The sequence below is a fragment of the Triticum dicoccoides genome, chromosome 5B (assembly GCF_002162155.2).
Source record: "Triticum dicoccoides isolate Atlit2015 ecotype Zavitan chromosome 5B, WEW_v2.0, whole genome shotgun sequence".
NCBI classification, from domain to species: Eukaryota; Viridiplantae; Streptophyta; class Magnoliopsida; order Poales; family Poaceae; genus Triticum; species Triticum dicoccoides.
Window position 1 is genome coordinate 724,807,524 of NC_041389.1, and position 18,068 is coordinate 724,825,591.

The 18,068-nt window shown below is 47.4% G+C and overlaps 1 pseudogene; it reads left to right on the forward strand.

The window, feature by feature from the left end:
* LOC119310774 overlaps positions 1-9,784 on the forward strand; it is a 15,654-nt pseudogene extending 5,870 nt beyond the window's left edge.
* The last annotated feature ends 8,284 nt before the right edge of the window (positions 9,785-18,068 follow it).

Sequence of the window (18,068 nt, forward strand, 5' to 3'; positions counted from 1 at the left end):
CTTCCGCAGCGCGTACGTCGCCATATAGGCGCTCCCGCATCAAACAGGGGTTACCGGAAAAAGATGCCATCAGGTCGATCTTCTAATGGCTACCAAACCCAGCCAGAAGAATGAATGATTTGTTCTTTCTTGTTTTCTCATCTTTGACAATCAAAAGAAAAATATCTTGCATCACATCGCTTTAACTTTTTTTTTGTGGGGAGTACCTCGCTTTATATGTGGTCTAGGTTCAATATCTCTTTAGTTGTGGTCTATTAGCCCTTTTTTTTTCTCTATGACAACTATGGGGTCAAAAGTGGCCAGAATCCTTATATGGGGGTAATTGGTGTCATAAATATGCAAACAGAATAAGATTAAAAAAATGCAAATAGAGCGTTCGAGGTGAAATAAACTCTTAACTAATGAGTCTCGTAACATCATGTCAGAATTCATGATCACCCAGGCTTAGTTTATACTCCCTTCGACCCATAATATATATACTACTCCCTCTGTAAACTAATATAAGAATGTTTAGATTACTACTTTAGTATTCTAAACGCTCTTATATTAGTTTATGGAGGGAGTACTCCAGAAGCGGATGCACGCTTTGCCGCGCCGTCTAGTCTGCATCTTTCTCTTTTCAAAATTCCCTGTTGTTCCGTTTCGAAAAAAAAATTCCCTGTTGTTGCATTGTTCTGGTCAAACAACCGATTTTGTCCATTTTCTTTGTTGCCTAACCAAATTGTAGCAGCTAGTGAGTTGTCGTCACTATGTTTGATGATACCCTTACCGTCAGCTCGTCGTGCAATTCAATCAGATGACCGGCCTGCCGTGGAACACCCAAACACCGCACTACCCTCCTACACAGTTTTCTCCTAGCAAACTGTCGGGGCACTGATATTTTCATTTATGGACCTTGGTTGTATGCAACAAATGCATAATCTTTTCTATTCTTTTGGCTCAATTCCTTAAGCTCAATATGGCTGCATTTTGTCGTACCATCCAACTCTGAATACTTTTGCTGTTCTATGTTCATGTAAAATAAATATTCCGCTCCAAAGGGGACGCTATAACAGTGAGCTAAACAGAAGATTAAACATGATATATACATGTGTGCTCCAGATATTAGAAACCAAATATCACATGTAACATAAAGCATTAAAATTGGATCATCACATCAGATATTTTTGCCCGAACAGAACTGCAAAAGCATTAGTGCAGATTTTTTTTTAATCAAAGGGATCTTTCCCCAGATTTCATTAACGAAACCAAATAGTCTTGTTCTTACAGCTAAAACACAACCCACCACCCATGGAAAACAACACCAACTCTCCCTAAACCTTTGCACTTGCTAACCTAAGTAGCATAGGCAGGAAACTGTCAAACGACCAGACAATCATTTATACATGATCAGCTCGATCCACTCAACTTTCTCTCCTATACCTCACAACATCATCTCCCTATCATTGTGAAAGCCTCCTTTTTTCTAACCATCTTCCAACCTGGGCACCCAGGACGCCCACCCTCGTCTTGCTTGGAAAATCTCACCGGTGACTCGATCCAGAAGTTTTGCGCCCCGTTGCAGCTCCTCCTTTGCGTCATCCCTCACATGCAAAAAACTCCATTCATTAATCCAATGTGACATTTTGAACATTATCACGCTAGGATCAGCCCATCAAACATGTTGAAAACAAGCTAAATTCCTGGTTTTCCAAATACTCCATATTAAGGCAGCTACACCCACAAAAATTAATTTCTTCTTTTTAGACCCAAAATCCCCAAGCCAGTTATTTAAACAAGTGTCCATGTCTTAGAAATCACATTGTAGCCCTATACTGTGACTCACCCACACTCCACATATACCTAGACAGAGGACATTGGAAGAAGAGATGGTTAATTGATTCATTTTTACCATAAAATAGACATTGTTTTTCACATTTCCCTCCTCTGTGCAAAAGAACATCTCTAGTTAATATACTTATTTTCAAAACTAACCAGATAAACGTCTTAATTCTGAGAGGAATTTTGACTTTCCACAAAAATCTATTTGGGTACTTCTCCCCAATCTATAAAACAGAATAAAAGGATATACCACTATATTTTCCTGACACCTCTGGTATCTAGGATAACTTGTCTTCCTTTTCACTTAGAGTAACCTGCCCACATACTTTCAACAAATCCTGCCATTGGACTGCCTTATCGCCTTCTAAAGCTCTTCGGAAGCTTAGTATAGCGAGGCCAGACAAAATGACATCGAGAACTGTAATGTTCAGATTAAATGAGATATTGTATAGATTGGGAAAGGTAGAGGATAAACTTCCTTTCCCAATCCATTTGTCTTCCCAAAATCTAGTCTTTTTTTCCATTCCCCACGTTAAATCTACAACAACTAAGGAAAATGTGCTTTTACACTTCAACAACCCTTGCAAAAAATGAGAATCCCCTAGTTTCCTTTGTATTTGGCCAAAGGTGGAATTCCCAATATATTTATCCTACAAAATTTTCTGCCGTAAACTGTTTTCATTATAAAGTTTCGACAACCACTTAGACAATAAAGCAATGTTCATAATGTCTAGGTCTAAAATCCGCAGGCCACAAATCTTTAGGTCTATAGACCTTCTCCCAGGCAACCAAATGATATTTCTGTTTATTTCCTTCCACACTCCATAAGACATGTCCTGAGTCTTTCCAATTTCTTCTTTACTCCACTGGGCAACCCATAGAAGGAAAGCATGAAGAGGATTAAGCTGGTCAACAAAGATTTCATCAATGTTGTTCTAATGGCTATGTTGATCAATCTTCCTGACCAGCCCCCATTCTTTTTTCCATTTTACTAATGGAAGAGTTCCAGTCACTTTTCTTCAGTCTCTTCTTATGAACCGGTATTCCCAAATATTTGAAAAGTAGAGTCCCTTTTTTACACGCTAAAATCTCTTCAAATTGATTAATTTTGTCCTCCTCCACCCCAACACATATCACCTCACTTTTGTGAAAGTTAATTTTCAATCCGGACATGATTTCAAACAAACTTAAAAATTCTTTTCACCTTTCTAGCTTGATCTAAATCATATTGGAATAATAGGATGGTTTCATCTACATATTGCAAGATAGACACATCATTTTCCTTATGATTTTTTGCAAGTACACTGACCAAATTCTTTTGCACAACTCTGTTAAACAAAATTCCTAAAATGTCAACTGCTAAATCAAAGAGCAAAGGTCACATAGAGTCTCCTTGTCTTAGCCCCTGGTGAGTTTTGAAAAAGGTCCAATCTCTCCATTTATTTTAACAACAACCTGATATGTCCATTTTGCATCATGATTTTATATTGATATTTATTGCATCGTGGACTGTTATTTCACATTATGGTACAATATTTATGTCTTTTCTCTCTTATTTTACAAGGTTTATATGAAGAGGGAGAATGCCATCAGCTAGAATTCTGGACCGGAAAGGAGCAAATCTGAGATACCTATTCTTCACAACTCCAAATTTCCTAAAACTTTACGGAGAATTTGGAATATATAAAAAATATTGGATGAAGAAACAATAGAAGGGGACCCACCAAGTGACCCCAAGCCTGGGGGCGCGCCCTACCCCCCAGGGCACGCCCCCAGGCTTGTGGTCCCCCTGGCCATCGTCTGGTGCCCATCTTCTGCTATATGTAGGGTTTTGACCTAGAAAAAAATCATAAGAAAGCTTTCGGGATGAAGCGCCGCCATCTCGAGGCGGAACCTGGGCAGAAGCAATCTTAGGCTTCAGTGAAGCTGTTATGCCGGGGAAAATTCCCTCCGGGAGGGGAAATCGAAGCCATCGTCATCACCAACGATCCTCTCATCGTGAGAGGGTCAATCTTCATCAACATCTTCACCAGCACCATCTCCTCTCAAAAACCCTAGTTATCTCTCGTATTCAATCTTTGTCTCGGAACCTCAGATTGGTACATGTGAGTTGCTAGTAGTGTTGATTAATCCTTGTAGTTGATGCTAGTTGGTTTATTTGGTGGAAGATCATATGTTCAGATCCTTTATGCTATTCAATACCCCTCTGATTATAAATATGAATATGCTTTGTAAGTAGCTACATTTGTTCCTGGGGACATGGAAGAAGTCTTGTTATAAGTAATCATGTGAATTTGGTATTCGTTTGATATTTTGATGAGATGTATGTTGTCTTTCCTCTAGTGGTGTTATGTGAACGTCGACTACATGACACTTCACCATGATTTGGGCCTAGGGGAAGGCATTGGGAGGTAATAAGTAGATGATGGATTGCTAGAGTTACAGAAGCTTAAACCCTAGTTTATTTGTTGCTACGTAAGGGGCTGATTTAGATCCACTTGTTTCTTGCTATGGTTAGATTTAACTTTGATTGGCTTGTGTTTGGTTTGGTTCCATAATTCAGAATTTGCATGCCAGCCAATAAAAAACACATTGGTGTAAACTAACACTCACATATAATACATGATATAAATATAAAATTTTGAAATAACTAACACATATGTGTAAGCAAGCCTTCCGAAAAATTCACAATGACACGGTTCAATCCATACATTAAATAGCCCAAATATTGTTCGATACATAAAATCCATCAAAGTGATGAAATCAAGTTCACATACTAACCAACCATTACCAGATCATTCGATACCATTTAAGACATAATACTTAGCCATACGCCCAAGTCTGATCCATATAGTCGATCCACTTAGTTTTGAGTCGCTCCAAGAGAAAACTTGCCATTTAGAGCATCAATGTGTTGCAAGTGGCGCTGTTTCTTGAACTTGAAAGTTGCAACGAAACTTGAAACAACATTCAAGCATAAACCTTGTCGCCTCATCAGTCCAGGTTATGTACTTCATGAACTAAACAAGTGAAACTCGGCATCCAGAGAAATTTGAAAAATTCGCAAAACATATGTAGACAAATATGTATGAAAATTCCTCATGTAAATCATACACTTTATTAGCTTTACATGCTTTGTTAGTTATCCCAGTTTGAATGCCATACAAACAATTTATGAAAATTCATGGGTTGTAGTAAAAAAAGTGGTTAGGATAGTTGTTCTATATAAGGGCTCCGTGGATTTAGAGGAAGTTGCAATTTTACTAGATCATCTCCTATTGTTAAGGGGTTTTACATTTACTTTTGCAATACTAAATTGATAGTAGTTACATCTCCAGGTTAGCCCAAGTCCATTGCATTTCAGAGTACCTCAAAAAATGGTCATGCATGATTTGGTGCATGATCTCGCATCAATTATTGCTGCTGATGAATTGGTTGACCTGGATGCTAGAAAAAGCACCAGCTGGAAAAGAGCTCATTAATTACTGCCGACATGCACAATTAACCAACTTCAAGAATGATCCTGAGATTTTCAAATATATTCCAGGCAAGCTTAGATCCCTCCACCTTCGGGATTTATGGGGCTACAACTCCCGAAAAAGGCATTTTCTCAATCCAAGTTCATACATGTCTTGGACCTAAGTGGATATTCAACTAAAGGTCAACCTGCTCCAAGTAGCGTGGTGCTGCCATCTTCCATTAATCAATTGAAGCTAATTAGGTATATTGATGCCATGTGTTTGCCAATAAAATCACTTCCTAAGAATTTTTATGTACTTCAAAACATGGAAACTCTTATCCTATCCAATTCCATGCTTGAAACCTTTCCAGACAGTATTTGTCGCCTCAACAAACTTTGCTATTTGGACCTATCTGGCAGTAGCAGCCTCAGTAAGATGCCTGCATCACTAGAGGGTCTCACTCAACTATTTTTCCTCAGTCTATCTGGGTGTTCTATACTCCAAGAGTTGCCTGAATCAATCTGTAAGCTTAGATGCTTACACCATCTAGACGTGTCAAATTGTTGTGCTCTTTAGTAGCTCTCCAATGAATTCGGCAACCCACCTAAGCTTTTGCTCTTGATGTCAAGTTGTTCCAAGCTTACCAAACTACCTGGCAATGTTATCTTTCGTGCTTAGAGAATATGAACCTATCAAGTTTTCATGAACTTGAAAACCTACAAGTTGATTTTCGCCACTTTCAAAAACTTGAGTTCGTGGACCTCTTTGGTTGCTACAAGGTTTCAATGCTGCTAGGATCATTTTGCCAACTTAATCATTTGAAATATCTAGATCTTTCTGATTGTCATAACCTCGAAGAACTCCTTGAATGTTTTGATCACCTCTTCGAGCTTGAATATTTAAACCTAACAAGTTGTGCTAAGCTCCAACAATTGACTTTGCTACGCAAGTTGTTTAAGCTTAGGTATCTTCATTTGTCAAACTGTCTGAGGCTCAGCGAGCTCCCATCCTCATTTGGTGACCTTAAGCTTCAAATATTGCACATGAAATGTCCTTCTAGATATGGATGACTGGCCTGATAGCATTGGTGACATGACTAGTCTCACCCAGTTTGTGGTCGACAGTGGACCTTCTAATCTGCTTGAAAAGGTTAAAGCCATCAAAAAGCGTCTAAATCTTGTGGGCATGGTACATCATAATGTACATGAGATAGAGAGTAGAGGATGTAGCAGTATAGTGGATCTTGTGGGATTGACTTGTTCAGAGCTGATACTTGCATGCCTTGAGAAAGTCCGGGATCCGGAAGATGCAGACAGGGTCAAACTGCGTGATAAATCAGATATCCGAGTACTAAAACTTGGCTGGATCCCTAAGTGGATGTCTTATATATCAAGTGGTAAATCTGTGCTGGAAAGGCTCGTACCTCCTCAGACTCTTGAAAACTTTTGGCTGGTTGGGTATAGGGGCAAGGATTTCCCTAACTGGATGTTTCACATCTCGTCCTACCTCCCTTTTCTCAGCGAACTGACTCTTGATGGTTTGGAAGCATGTGATTGTCTTCCTCCGTTTGGCGCACTCCCAAATTTAAGAAGTTTGTGTCTGAGGAACTGTCCCAACATTAGGAAAATTGGTAAGGAATTCTATGGAGAGGGCGGACCTTGTATGCAACTAAGAGTTGTGGACTTGGCGTCGATGGAGAATTTGGTGGAATGGTTGACAACAGAGTCAAGTGAAGAAAACAAAGAGTTTCTAATCCCTAATTTGCATCTTTTGGTTGTAAAGGACTGCCCAAATTTGAAGTTCCTACCATATCCCCCAAGAAGTATGAATTGGTTTTTGAGCAACAGTGAGACAGTTTTGCCAGAACAAGGATTTGGGAAGCTCTCGTCTTCCATTCAGCCTTCTAGGCTGGCTCTAGAAGAACTTTTCATTGCAGATTGCCCCAATCTGACATGTTTGCCTGAAAGTATGAAGAACCTCACAGCTCTTACAAAATCGGCGTTGGTGGACTGCAAAGGCCTAGAGATATTACCGGAATGGTTGGGACAGTTGACTTGCCTAGAAGAACTTTCCATCGGAGGTTGCCCCAACCTGACATCTTTGCCTGAAGGCATACGGAGTCTCTCTGCTTTGAAAGTTCTCATAATTGTTAGATGTCCAATATTGATTGAGAGGTGCCAAGGGGAGGATGCCCACAAGATTGGTCACATCCCCAAAGTTGTACTGCGCTGAGCTGTTGTACTTGCTCCCCGTGGCTATATAAGTACGTGCTCTACTCATTCGGTGCTGGAGTTGGTTCCAGCTGCTGCGGAGGAGGTAAACGGCCTGCTGGAGCCTTCTTTTTTTTTTTTAATTTTGTTTCCTTTCTACAGAGTCTTCCAAGGGCAGAAAGAAACATGTGTAGTTGTTCATCGAATTTTATGTTTGGAGATGAAGATGCAGTCTTAGTTGTAGCTAATCTTCCGAACATTTAGAAAATTGAATTTGTATCCTACTCCATACTTGTTTTTCAAGTGGTGCTCCACTCCATGCATTGAACTACTTGCAGTCTGTTGGCTGCACAACAGACTTGGAATGAATGACTGAATGCAACCTGTAGAGGCCGGGGCGAACGCCCCTTTTCGAAGAAAAAAAACATATATATTCGCCGTCAGCTCTGAGGTCGCCTGCGACCTGTATGTAAGATTATTAGTTCCAACTCAACCATTTTTTGGGTATGCTTCCGCTCTTTCATGAATGTAATTTATCTACTGCATTACAGCTTTTACTTTCTATAGTTGTTAATGTGGCTATTATTTTGCAGATAGTGCGCATCTTCGGCCGTGCCTGCCTGTGGACAATGCTACATACGTACAGGGTGTGCTGTCTTGCCAGCATTACCGATCCTGCTGCTCAGTTGCTTCAGGTGACTCTGCTGGCCGGACATGATCAATACCAATCCTGGCGCCCATGGAATGGATGACAACACACCTCGGTCTTCAAAGTTCAAACCAATGGCCGTCTAATTTCTCCATGCTGAGCTAGGATTTTTTATTTTTATTATTTTGCGGGAAGAACTGGGAGAACCAATGGCCAGCCTTGTGGACGGTACTTTACTTGTTCATCTTGGTTTTTTTAGAGCAAAAGGGCCACAGCCGGCCCCCAGTTGGTCCATTACTGAGAATGAAACTTGACATGTTCTACATCCTTATTCCTTCGTTCCTTATTGTTAGATGTGTATAGTCCCTTTCCGGTAATATCCCCGTTCTATAAGGGATTTTCTGCACTTTGATACACATGTATATGTAATGGCCTTTGGCCCTCAGGAAATACTAGTTGCTATTCATCCAACATGGTATCAGATGTTAGGATCCCCTCTCCCCCGCACGCTGCAACTCCGTGCTAGCTCCTCTCCGATCCATCCACTGCCGGCTCCCCTCGCCGTGGATCCAGCCAACCCGGCTCTCCTCGCGGATCTCCTCGCCGCGGACCTCCCCACCCGCTTTGAGCTCGTGCCTGCAGCCGCCTGTAGGCGTTGTCCCACGTCGCCCCCGCCCGTCGGCTACTCTGCCCGCGGCCGCTGCTGCTGGCCCCGTGCCACGCCCGGCTGCCGTCGGCTCTTCGCGCTGTCCGGCCGCCGCCGCCTCCCAGCAGCGCCTGGCCGCCGCCGGGACCGCCGCCTCCTCCCAGCAGCGCCTGGCCGCCGCCGGGGCTGCCCTGCGCCCAGTCACCTCCTGACCTGCGCCCGGTCCGCGCCCCGCCGCCTCCTGGCTTGCACCTCATGCGCCCCGTCGCCCCCGTCCGGTTGGCTCTCTCTCTCTCCCTCTGGATCGAGGCCCTCTTGTCTCGCCCTGCTTCTGGATCGAGACTTCTACTCACGGTTGGCCTCGCGTGCGCCTTGGCCCGATCTAGATCGGGTCCCTTCTGTCTGTTGACCAAAAAAAAGAGAGAGATAAAAAGGGGAACATCTCAGTATGTCATCTTCAGGCTATGTGGCTATTCCTCGATGCTCGGTGATCTTTGATGGCACCAACTATGCCGAGTTTGCAGGCTTCATGCGCATTCATATGCGTGGACTTCTTCTGTGGGGTGTTCTTTCTGGCGAGGTCCCCTGTCCGCCATGCCCTGTTGCGCCCGTGGCCCCAATCCCACCGGTGCCGCCGGTCCTTGCTGCTGAAGCTTCTCAGGCTGACCGGGATGCTGCCAAGGCTCTGGATGATGTTGCGGTTGAGGCTTATGATCAGCAGGTATCCGCTTATTCCGTTGCTCTCTCTGTGTACCGGGATGATCTGTCTGCCTACACTCAGTGGTGCAATGATGATGCTCGAGCTGCTGCTGTTCTCACCGCGAGTGTCCTCCCTCAGTTTGCTTCTGAGTTCATGGGACTTGGCACAGTTGCAGTGATGTGGTCTTATCTCTGTCAGCGCTATCAGCCCTCTGGTGATGCTCTCTACCTATCTGTGGTGCGTCAGGAGCACGCACTTCAGCAAGGTGATTCTTCTGTTGATGAGTTCTATTCCTAGTGCTCTGCCATCTGGCGCCAGCTTGACTCTCTTCGGACAGTTGTTTGTGGAACCTGTCGTTGCTGTCAGACTACTCGGTCTGATCTGGAGTTTCAGCGGGTCCATGAGTTCTTATCTCGCCTCCGGTCCGAGTTTGAGCCTCGCCGTGCTCACTTGCTTGCTCGTGGTCGTGTTCCTATCTCAGAGATACTTGCTGAACTTCGTGCTGAGGAGACCCGCCTTCGCTCTGCTGGGTTGCTTCTGGTTCCGTCAGTACTGGCTGCTCGGACTCCTGCCTAGTCTGCTTGCCTCACTGCTCAGCCGCTCCTACCTACTCCTCCAAGGGGGTGAGCCGTTCTCCTTATGCTGAGAAGGGCACGTCGCGACGTGACACTATCTGTGGTTACTGCTCCCGGCCAGGTCACCCAGAGCTTGATTGTCGTTAGAAGAAGCGAGACCAGAGGCGCTCCTCCTTCAGCGGGACTCCTGTGTCCTCCTCGACTCCGTCACTCACTGACCAGGACATTGTTCGCCTCAAGCGTCTCCTTGCTTCCTTGGGCTCCTCATTGACTGGCTCAGCTGCTGCTGTGACTGCATCCCCTTCCTCACCATCACCGGCATCTACACAATCAGGTACATCCTCGTGGGTTCTAGATTCTGGAGCCTCCTTTCATATGTCTTCTGATTCTTCCGCGTTGTCTTCTCTCCGACCTCTTGACTCGCCTATTAATGTTCTTACTGCCGATGGCACATCTCTTCCTGTTGCTAGTCGTGGTATTCTTTCCACTCCGTCCTTCTCTGTTCCGAGTGTTTCACATGTTCCTCGTCTTACCATGAATCTTTTTTCCGCTGCCCAACTTACTGATTCTGGTTGTCGTGTCATTCTTGATACCGACTCTTGCTCCCTTCAGGATCGTCGCACCAAGACTTTGGTTGGTGCTGGCCCTCGGCGCCGTGAGTCAGAGGGCCTTTGGGAGGTTGACTGGCTTTGTGTTCCTTCCGCTGCCACCACTTCTGCCAGCTCCCATGCTCTTGCTGCCTCTTCGTCTGCGTCCTTCCAGCAGTGGCATCATCGCCTTGGTCACATCTGTGGCTCTCGCTTGTCTTCTTTAGTTCGTCAGGGCCTCTTAGGGTCTGTATCTGGAGATGTCTCCTTACATTGTAATGGTTGCAGACTTGGCAAACAGACCCAGTTACCTTATCCTACTAGTGATTCAGTATCTCAGCATCCGTTTGACTTAGTTCATTCTGATGTCTGGGGTCCTGCTCCCTTTGATTCGAAAGGTGGTCATCGCTACTATGTTCTGTTTATTGATGATTTCTCTCGCTACACTTGGCTCTACTTCATGAAATCTCGTAGCGAGGTTCTCTCTATATACAAACGTTTTGCTGCCATGGTTCACACTCAGTTTGCCACGCCCATTCGTACTTTTCATGCTGACTCTGCTGGGGAGTATATCTCTCAGCTGTTGCGTGGTTTTCTAGCGGAACAGGGTACTCTTGCCCAGTTCTCATGTCCTGGAGCCCATGCTCAGAATGGCGTTGCCGAACGCAAGCATCGTCATTTCCTTGAAACGGCTCGTGCGCTCATGATTGTTGCTTCCCTTCCACCCCATTTTTGGGCTGAGGCTGTTTCTGCATCCACCTATCTCATCAACATTCAGTCATCGACTGCTCTGCAGGGTGGCTGTCGGTGTCAAAACCGGCGGATCTCGGGTAGGGGGTCCCGAACTGTGCGTCTAGGCGGATGGTAACAGGAGACGAGGGACACGATGTTTTTCCCAGGTTCGGGCCCTCTTGATGGAGGTAAAATCCTATGCCCTGCTTGATTGATATTGATGATGTGTATTACAACAGTGGATCTACCACGAGATCAAGGAGGCTAAACCCTAGAAGCTAGCCTATGGTATGATTGTTGTAATGGTTGTTGTGTCCTACGGACTAAAACCCTCCGGTTTATATAGACATCGGAGAGGGCTAGGGTTACACAGAGTCGGTTACAATGGTAGGAGATCTACATATCCGTATCGCCAAGCTTGCCTTCCACGCCAAGGAAAGTCCCATCCGGACACGGGACGGAGTCTTCAATCTTGTATCTTCGTAGTCTTGGAGTCCGGCGGACGATGATAGTCTGGCTGTCCGGACACCGCCTAGTCCAGGACTCCCTCAGTGGCATTCCTATGGGGTGTCTCACTGGTCGCTCTCCTGACTACTCAGCTCTTCGTATGTTTGGATGTGTGTGCTATGTTCTTCTTGCCCCCCGAGAACGCACCAAACTGACTGCTCAGTCGGTTGAGTGTGTTTTCCTTGGCTACGGTGATGAGCACAAGGGCTATCGATGTTGGGATCGTGTGGGTCGTCGCTTGCGCATCTCGCGTGATGTGACTTTTGACGAGTCTCGTTCTTACTACCCACGTTCTTCTTCCTCGAGTTTCTCTGTCGACGACCTTTCCTTCCTTCTTCTTCCCGATATGCCCCACTACGTGCCTCCTGTGTCACCTCTTCCTCTGGCACCTCTCCTTCCTTCTCATTCACCACCGACCCCGTCTTCTCCCTCCTCCTCCTCCACCTCTCCACCATCATCTCCAGTCCGTCGTCCTCTCTCCCCGTTTCCTCTCCACTATACTCGTCGCCCTCGTCCTGAGGATGTCTCCTCTGACGAGCCTTCCACCTCTGCTACACCTCTCACGCCTCCCCCGGTTCACAACCTCCGTGCTCGCCCTCGCCCTCCGCCTGATCGCTACTCCCCTGATCGGTACGGTCTCTCTGTTTTGACTGAGCCCACTTCCTATCGCACTGCCATGACTCAGCCCGAATGGCAGCTTGCGATGGCCGAGGAGCTTGCTGCGCTTGAGCACTCTGGCACATGGGATCTCGTTCCCCTCCCTTCTGGTGTCCGTCCCATCACCTGCAAGTGGGTCTACAAGCTTAAGACTCGCTCCGATGGTTCTCTTGAGCGCTACAAAGCTCGTCTTGTGGCCCGTGGCTTTCAGCAGGAGCAGGGGCGCGATTATGATGAGACTTTTGCTCCTGTGGCCCACATGACCACTGTCCGCACTCTTCTTGCTGTGCTTCTGTTCGTCAGTGGTGTATCTCTCAACTTGATGTTCAGAACGCTTTTCTCAATGGCAAGTTGCGTGAGGAGGTTTATATGCAGCCACCACAGGGGTACTATGCTCCTGATGGTATGGTCTGTAGACTTCGCCGCTCTCTATATGGTCTCAAACAGGCCCCTCGCGCCTGGTTTGAGCGCTTCGCATCTGTGGTGACCGCGGCTGGTTTCTTTCCCAGTGACCATGATCCCGCGCTGTTTGTTCACACGTCTCCTCGTGGTCGGACTCTTCTCCTTCTCTATGTTGATGACATGATCATCACTGGTGACGACACTGATTACATCGCCTTTGTTGAGGCCCGCCTTCATGAGCAGTTCCTTATGACTGATCTCGGCCCTCTTCGCTATTTTCTTGGGATTGAGATCTCCTCCACCTCTGATGGCTTCTACATCTCTCAAGAGAAATACATTCAGGATCTTCTTGCTCGAGCTGCTCTCAGTGATGACCGCACTGTTGTGACTCCTACGGAGCTCAACGTTCAGCTTCGTGCCTCCGATGGTGACCCTCTCCCTAATCCCACTCGCTATCGTCACCTCGTCGGTAGCCTTGTCTATCTTGCTGTTACGCGTCCTGACATCTCCTATCCCGTTCACATCCTGAGTCAGTTTTTTCAGCCCCCACCTCTGTCCACTATAGTCACCTCCTCCGTGTTCTACGATATCTTCGTGGCACGATCTCTCAGCGCCTTTTCTTTCCTCGCTCCAGTTCTCTTGAGCTCCAGGCTTACTCTGATGCTACCTGGTCTAGTGATCCCTCTGATCGATGCTCGCTGTCTGCTTACTGTGTCTTTCTTGGTGGCTCTCTGATTGCCTGGAAGACAAAGAAACAGACTGCGGTTTCTCGCTCGAGTACAGAGGCTGATTTGCGAGCCATGGCTATGTTGACGGCCGAGGTGATCTGGTTGCGATGGTTACTTGAGGATTTTGGTGTGTCGGCTCCTACCTCGACTCCCTTACTGTCAGACAGTACTGGTGCTATCAGTATTGCGCGTGACCCGGTGAAGCATGAGCTCACCAAGCACATCGGTGTGGATGCCCACTTTGTGCGTGATGCTGTGCAGGATCAGATTCTTGCTCTTCACTATGTGCCCTCAGAGTTACAGTTGGCTGATTTCTTCACGAAGGCACAGACTCGAGCGCAGCATACCTTTTTCTCTCCAAACTCAGTGTTGTTGATCCACCATGAGTTCAAGGGGGGGTGTTAGATGTGTATATTCCCTTTCCGGTATATCCCCGTTCTATAAGGGGTTTTCTGCACTTTGACACACATGTATATGTAATGGCCTTTGGCCCTCAGGAAATACTAGTTGCTATTCATCCAACACTTATTACAGCTCCTGTTTGTTTGTTTCTGAAACTTTTCCAAGCAAAGCCAAAAGAGGAAAAACTGCATGTTACATGCAGCAACGGACAGGGAAAAAAATGAGAGCTTCTGGAAGGTTCCAAAACCAGTTCCTAGCTCAAGTGGGCCGGCCCGTATCTCGTTGATCGCCCGCTTTGCTTCAGCGAAGCAGCGACGCCTTGACGCTCGCAATTCCTATTTGGCGCTGCAGGCGCCCGTTACAGTGCAATCTGCAAACGGGCGCCTACAGCAGTCCGAGCTGGGCCGGCCCGTTCTACATTTTTCTTTTCTGGAAAGGATGAAAAAAACAGCAGCGCGACCCAGATTTGAACTCAAGACCACTCCATGAAAGTCCTGCACGACCAGCGGCCGGTGGCGATGGCGCCTGTGGGTGTCATTTTCCTCCTTGGAGGCGTCGCCTGAGGTGTGTCGACATCTTCCTCGTGCTCGGATGGTGGTTTGTCTCCGGGCGAAATCCTAGGTCCGGTGTTGGATCGGCGTGATGGCGGCGTGTTTGACGTCGCTCCTCTGTTGGGAGCATCACGTTTGGAGACATTTCCAGGAAGCTCTTTGCGGCGCTCCTTCGGTGCTCGCCGCTGTTCAAGGTGAAGCTCCAGGCGCAATGTACGAATTCATCGATGAGTCCAAGACGAAGCTCTTCCTGGGATCGACCAAGTCCCGCCATCTACCCCCTGCTTCCAGGGTGGATGGTGCGTTGGCGAGGGAAGTTGTAGTGGGAGCTGGCTGTCTTCGGAGGTGATCGGCGTTGTTCGAGATGCGGTGGTGATGCTTAGCTCAGGACAGGTGCTTCGGTTGTGTAGTCTTGTTGTTTGTGGTGGGTGTAGCTCTCTGCAGCTATTAGGGCCGCAGTTTTTCCTTTTTCTTTTGATCTTCGGATCTTCACCATGTCGTTCTTCCGCTGCTTTCTGCTTAATCTGAATCAAGCCAGCAATTAGCTGGATCTTTCAAAAAAAAATATACAAAGCAAAAGCAGTAACACAACAGATAAAAAACAAGATACACACACAAAAAAAAACATATGGTTCTTACGGGGTCGTGGCCCCAGAGCTGACGGGGAATATATATACAGCAGAAGCATGCCGTTTACGTAATTCCTTTCTGAATCACGACAGTAATCGCTGACAAGCACTGGTAGAGGAGAACAACAACATCAGCCAGCCAGGACTTGAGAGCTCTTCCACCAGCAAAACATGCTTCCTTGAGAGCTCTGCGTGCCTCTTTATTCGCATTGTGAAAATTGATCTTGTGCGAAATTCAGAACAGGCTGCACGCATGATTGGCCAAGTTGTGTGGATGTCATTCAGCTGGATGTTATATGGAAGAGTGAAAATTTAGTGCTGGCCTGGAATTGAAACAAACAAGAGAGCCAATACAAAGAAGCTGGCCTGGAATTGCACAAGCTAACCATCCATTCAGGCACAGGAGGCTTGCAACACTACTTGAGAAAAGAAATGTGTGGATGTCATTCAGCTGGATGTTATATGGAAGAGTGAAAATTTAGTGCTGGCCTGGAATTGAAACAAACAAGAGAGCCAATACAAAGAAGCTGGCCTGGAATTGCACAAGCTAACCATCCATTCAGGCACAGGAGGCTTGCAACACTACTTGAGAAAAGAAACAAGGCTCCAGGCTCTGCAACTGCACTGCAGCAGCTTGGACAACCTCCAAGCTGCTGGTCAGATAGCAGACTGCACGCACGGGATTGATTCCTGCGGCCTGCTCCATGGAAATAAGCATCTCTCATGAACCATGCACAACATGATACAGTAGATGTCTTTACAAAAACCAGATGAATAAGTAAGTTTATTTATCCTTGACGTACATGCATGGCTTGGCTTCTCCCAGTCAGAGTCAGTTCAGCACGGCTAAATTAGACAGCAACGGACGCGGGCCCAATTTGAGAGTCACCTGAATCAAACCATTACACAGCAACTAACCAGGATCGATCGGTGATGCTGGGCCAGCACACCCACTAGTATTTTGCTGCAGTTTGCACAGCCAGGCCCAAGATGCACGCTCCTCTCTGGAACACAGCAGACACATTAGCAGGTATAGAAAGTAAGAGCAGTAATACACATGAACAAATGAAGCATCACCGAGAAAATCATTGAGTTGAAATTAATAACCTTACGGTGTCGTGGCCTTTAATTAGGAGCTGACGGGCGGGGTTACTCTTTACTCTCCTCGGGCACCAGGTCATGTGGATGTCAGCTATTAGATGTTACTGCACAATGAAAATTTGCCAGCTTGAAGAGATGAATTTTCAATTTAAGCAAGTAGCAGAAACAGACAAGATAATGAATAAGGCATGTCTGTTGTGCAGGATGCTAGTTCAGTTTCTCAATGTTAACAAGATTAGTTGGTCTCTTAGTGTTAGCAACTCTTTCAAGGACGCAGCCCCGGGCGCCCAACCCTAGCCGCCGCCGACCCAACCCCCACCTCCTTCCTCTCCTCCCGCCGCCGCCGGCGGGCGCCGCCGGGCAAAGCCCGCGCGGTGCCGGCGGCGGCGGGATCTCGCCTGCCTTCGCCTGGAGTAGGGGCCGCGGGGGGCTCCTTCCTCGGGCGCGGTGGCGGAACTCGGCGGCCGGCGCACGCTTGTGGGATCTGAGGCGGCGGCCTCGCTGGTGCGGACGGCACTACTCCGACGGCAGGGAGTGCTCGTCGGTGAGGTAAGCCGGATCCCCTCGGCTGCGCGGGCAGCGAGGTCCCGGTGGGCGCTGGTCATGGCACGGGGAGGCCCCGGGTTCCCCTCGTCAGATCGGAGGCGATCTGGTCCGCTCGTGATGCATGACCTCCGGCCGGCCTGGCTCATGTTGTGGCTAGTTCGGAGGTGGCGGCAAGGTGCTTGGCCGGGGGAAACCTTTGGCCGCCGGTGGCGGTCACGGCGTCGATGGCGTCCCGGACGCCCTTCCCTCCTTGGTGGCGGCGCCGAGGCTATACCTCCCCTGCCTCCCCCCTTCCCCTACGCCTGGGTGAAAACCCTAGCCCCGGTGGCTAAGCGGCGGCGGCGCCACATCGTCGTCACCTTCTTGAAGGCGCCGACTTGGGCCTGGGGATGCTGGGTGTGCATGGCGAGTTTGTCTGGTTCCTGGTGGCGGCCCGTCTGATCTACCGCGTTGCAGCTCTGTGGCTGCGGTGCTTATCTTCCGACCGTGTCTCCGATGGCGACCTCGCCCTTCCTCACCTTGTACTTGCCGTGGTGGAGCGGTACTTCATCTCACTCATTGATGGCGGCGGAGATCGGCGGCATGGCGCCGTGGAGGCTCGGCGTCCGATGCGCGGAGATGGACTCGCGCAGGAGGAGGTAGCTTCTGGCGTCATGGTGACGTCGATGGCTGATGTGGCCTTCACAAGGTAGAAGACTCAATATCATCTGAAGACGGACCTGTGGAAGATGGCGGCGACGACGCAAGAGTGCGTCTGACCGGATTGTGCCCCAGGCCCGGTATGTGGCTCGGCTGGGGCTTCCGGCTTTTGATGTTAGGTTTAGGTGAGTGGTTTGGGTAGGGGCCCAGCTAGCATCCCTTCATCATATGGATAAGAGTAGCGGCATATGTTGCCAAGATGGTGGATTCAGGTATATTGTTTGTAATACTTTGTAAGATCCTCGAGAATAATTAATAAAGTGGTCGTATGCATCTCCCAGATGCAGAGGCCGGGGGTCATCCTCCTTTTCTAAAAAAACAAGATTAGTTACAACAAATGATGCACACAAGGAAAGATAAAGTGTTGATTCGTGTTATAGTCCACATGGGAACAATAGGCTTGCAACACTTGAAAAAGAAGGCTCCAAGCCGCTTACCTCCTCTCCTCTGCACCGAACAAGAATG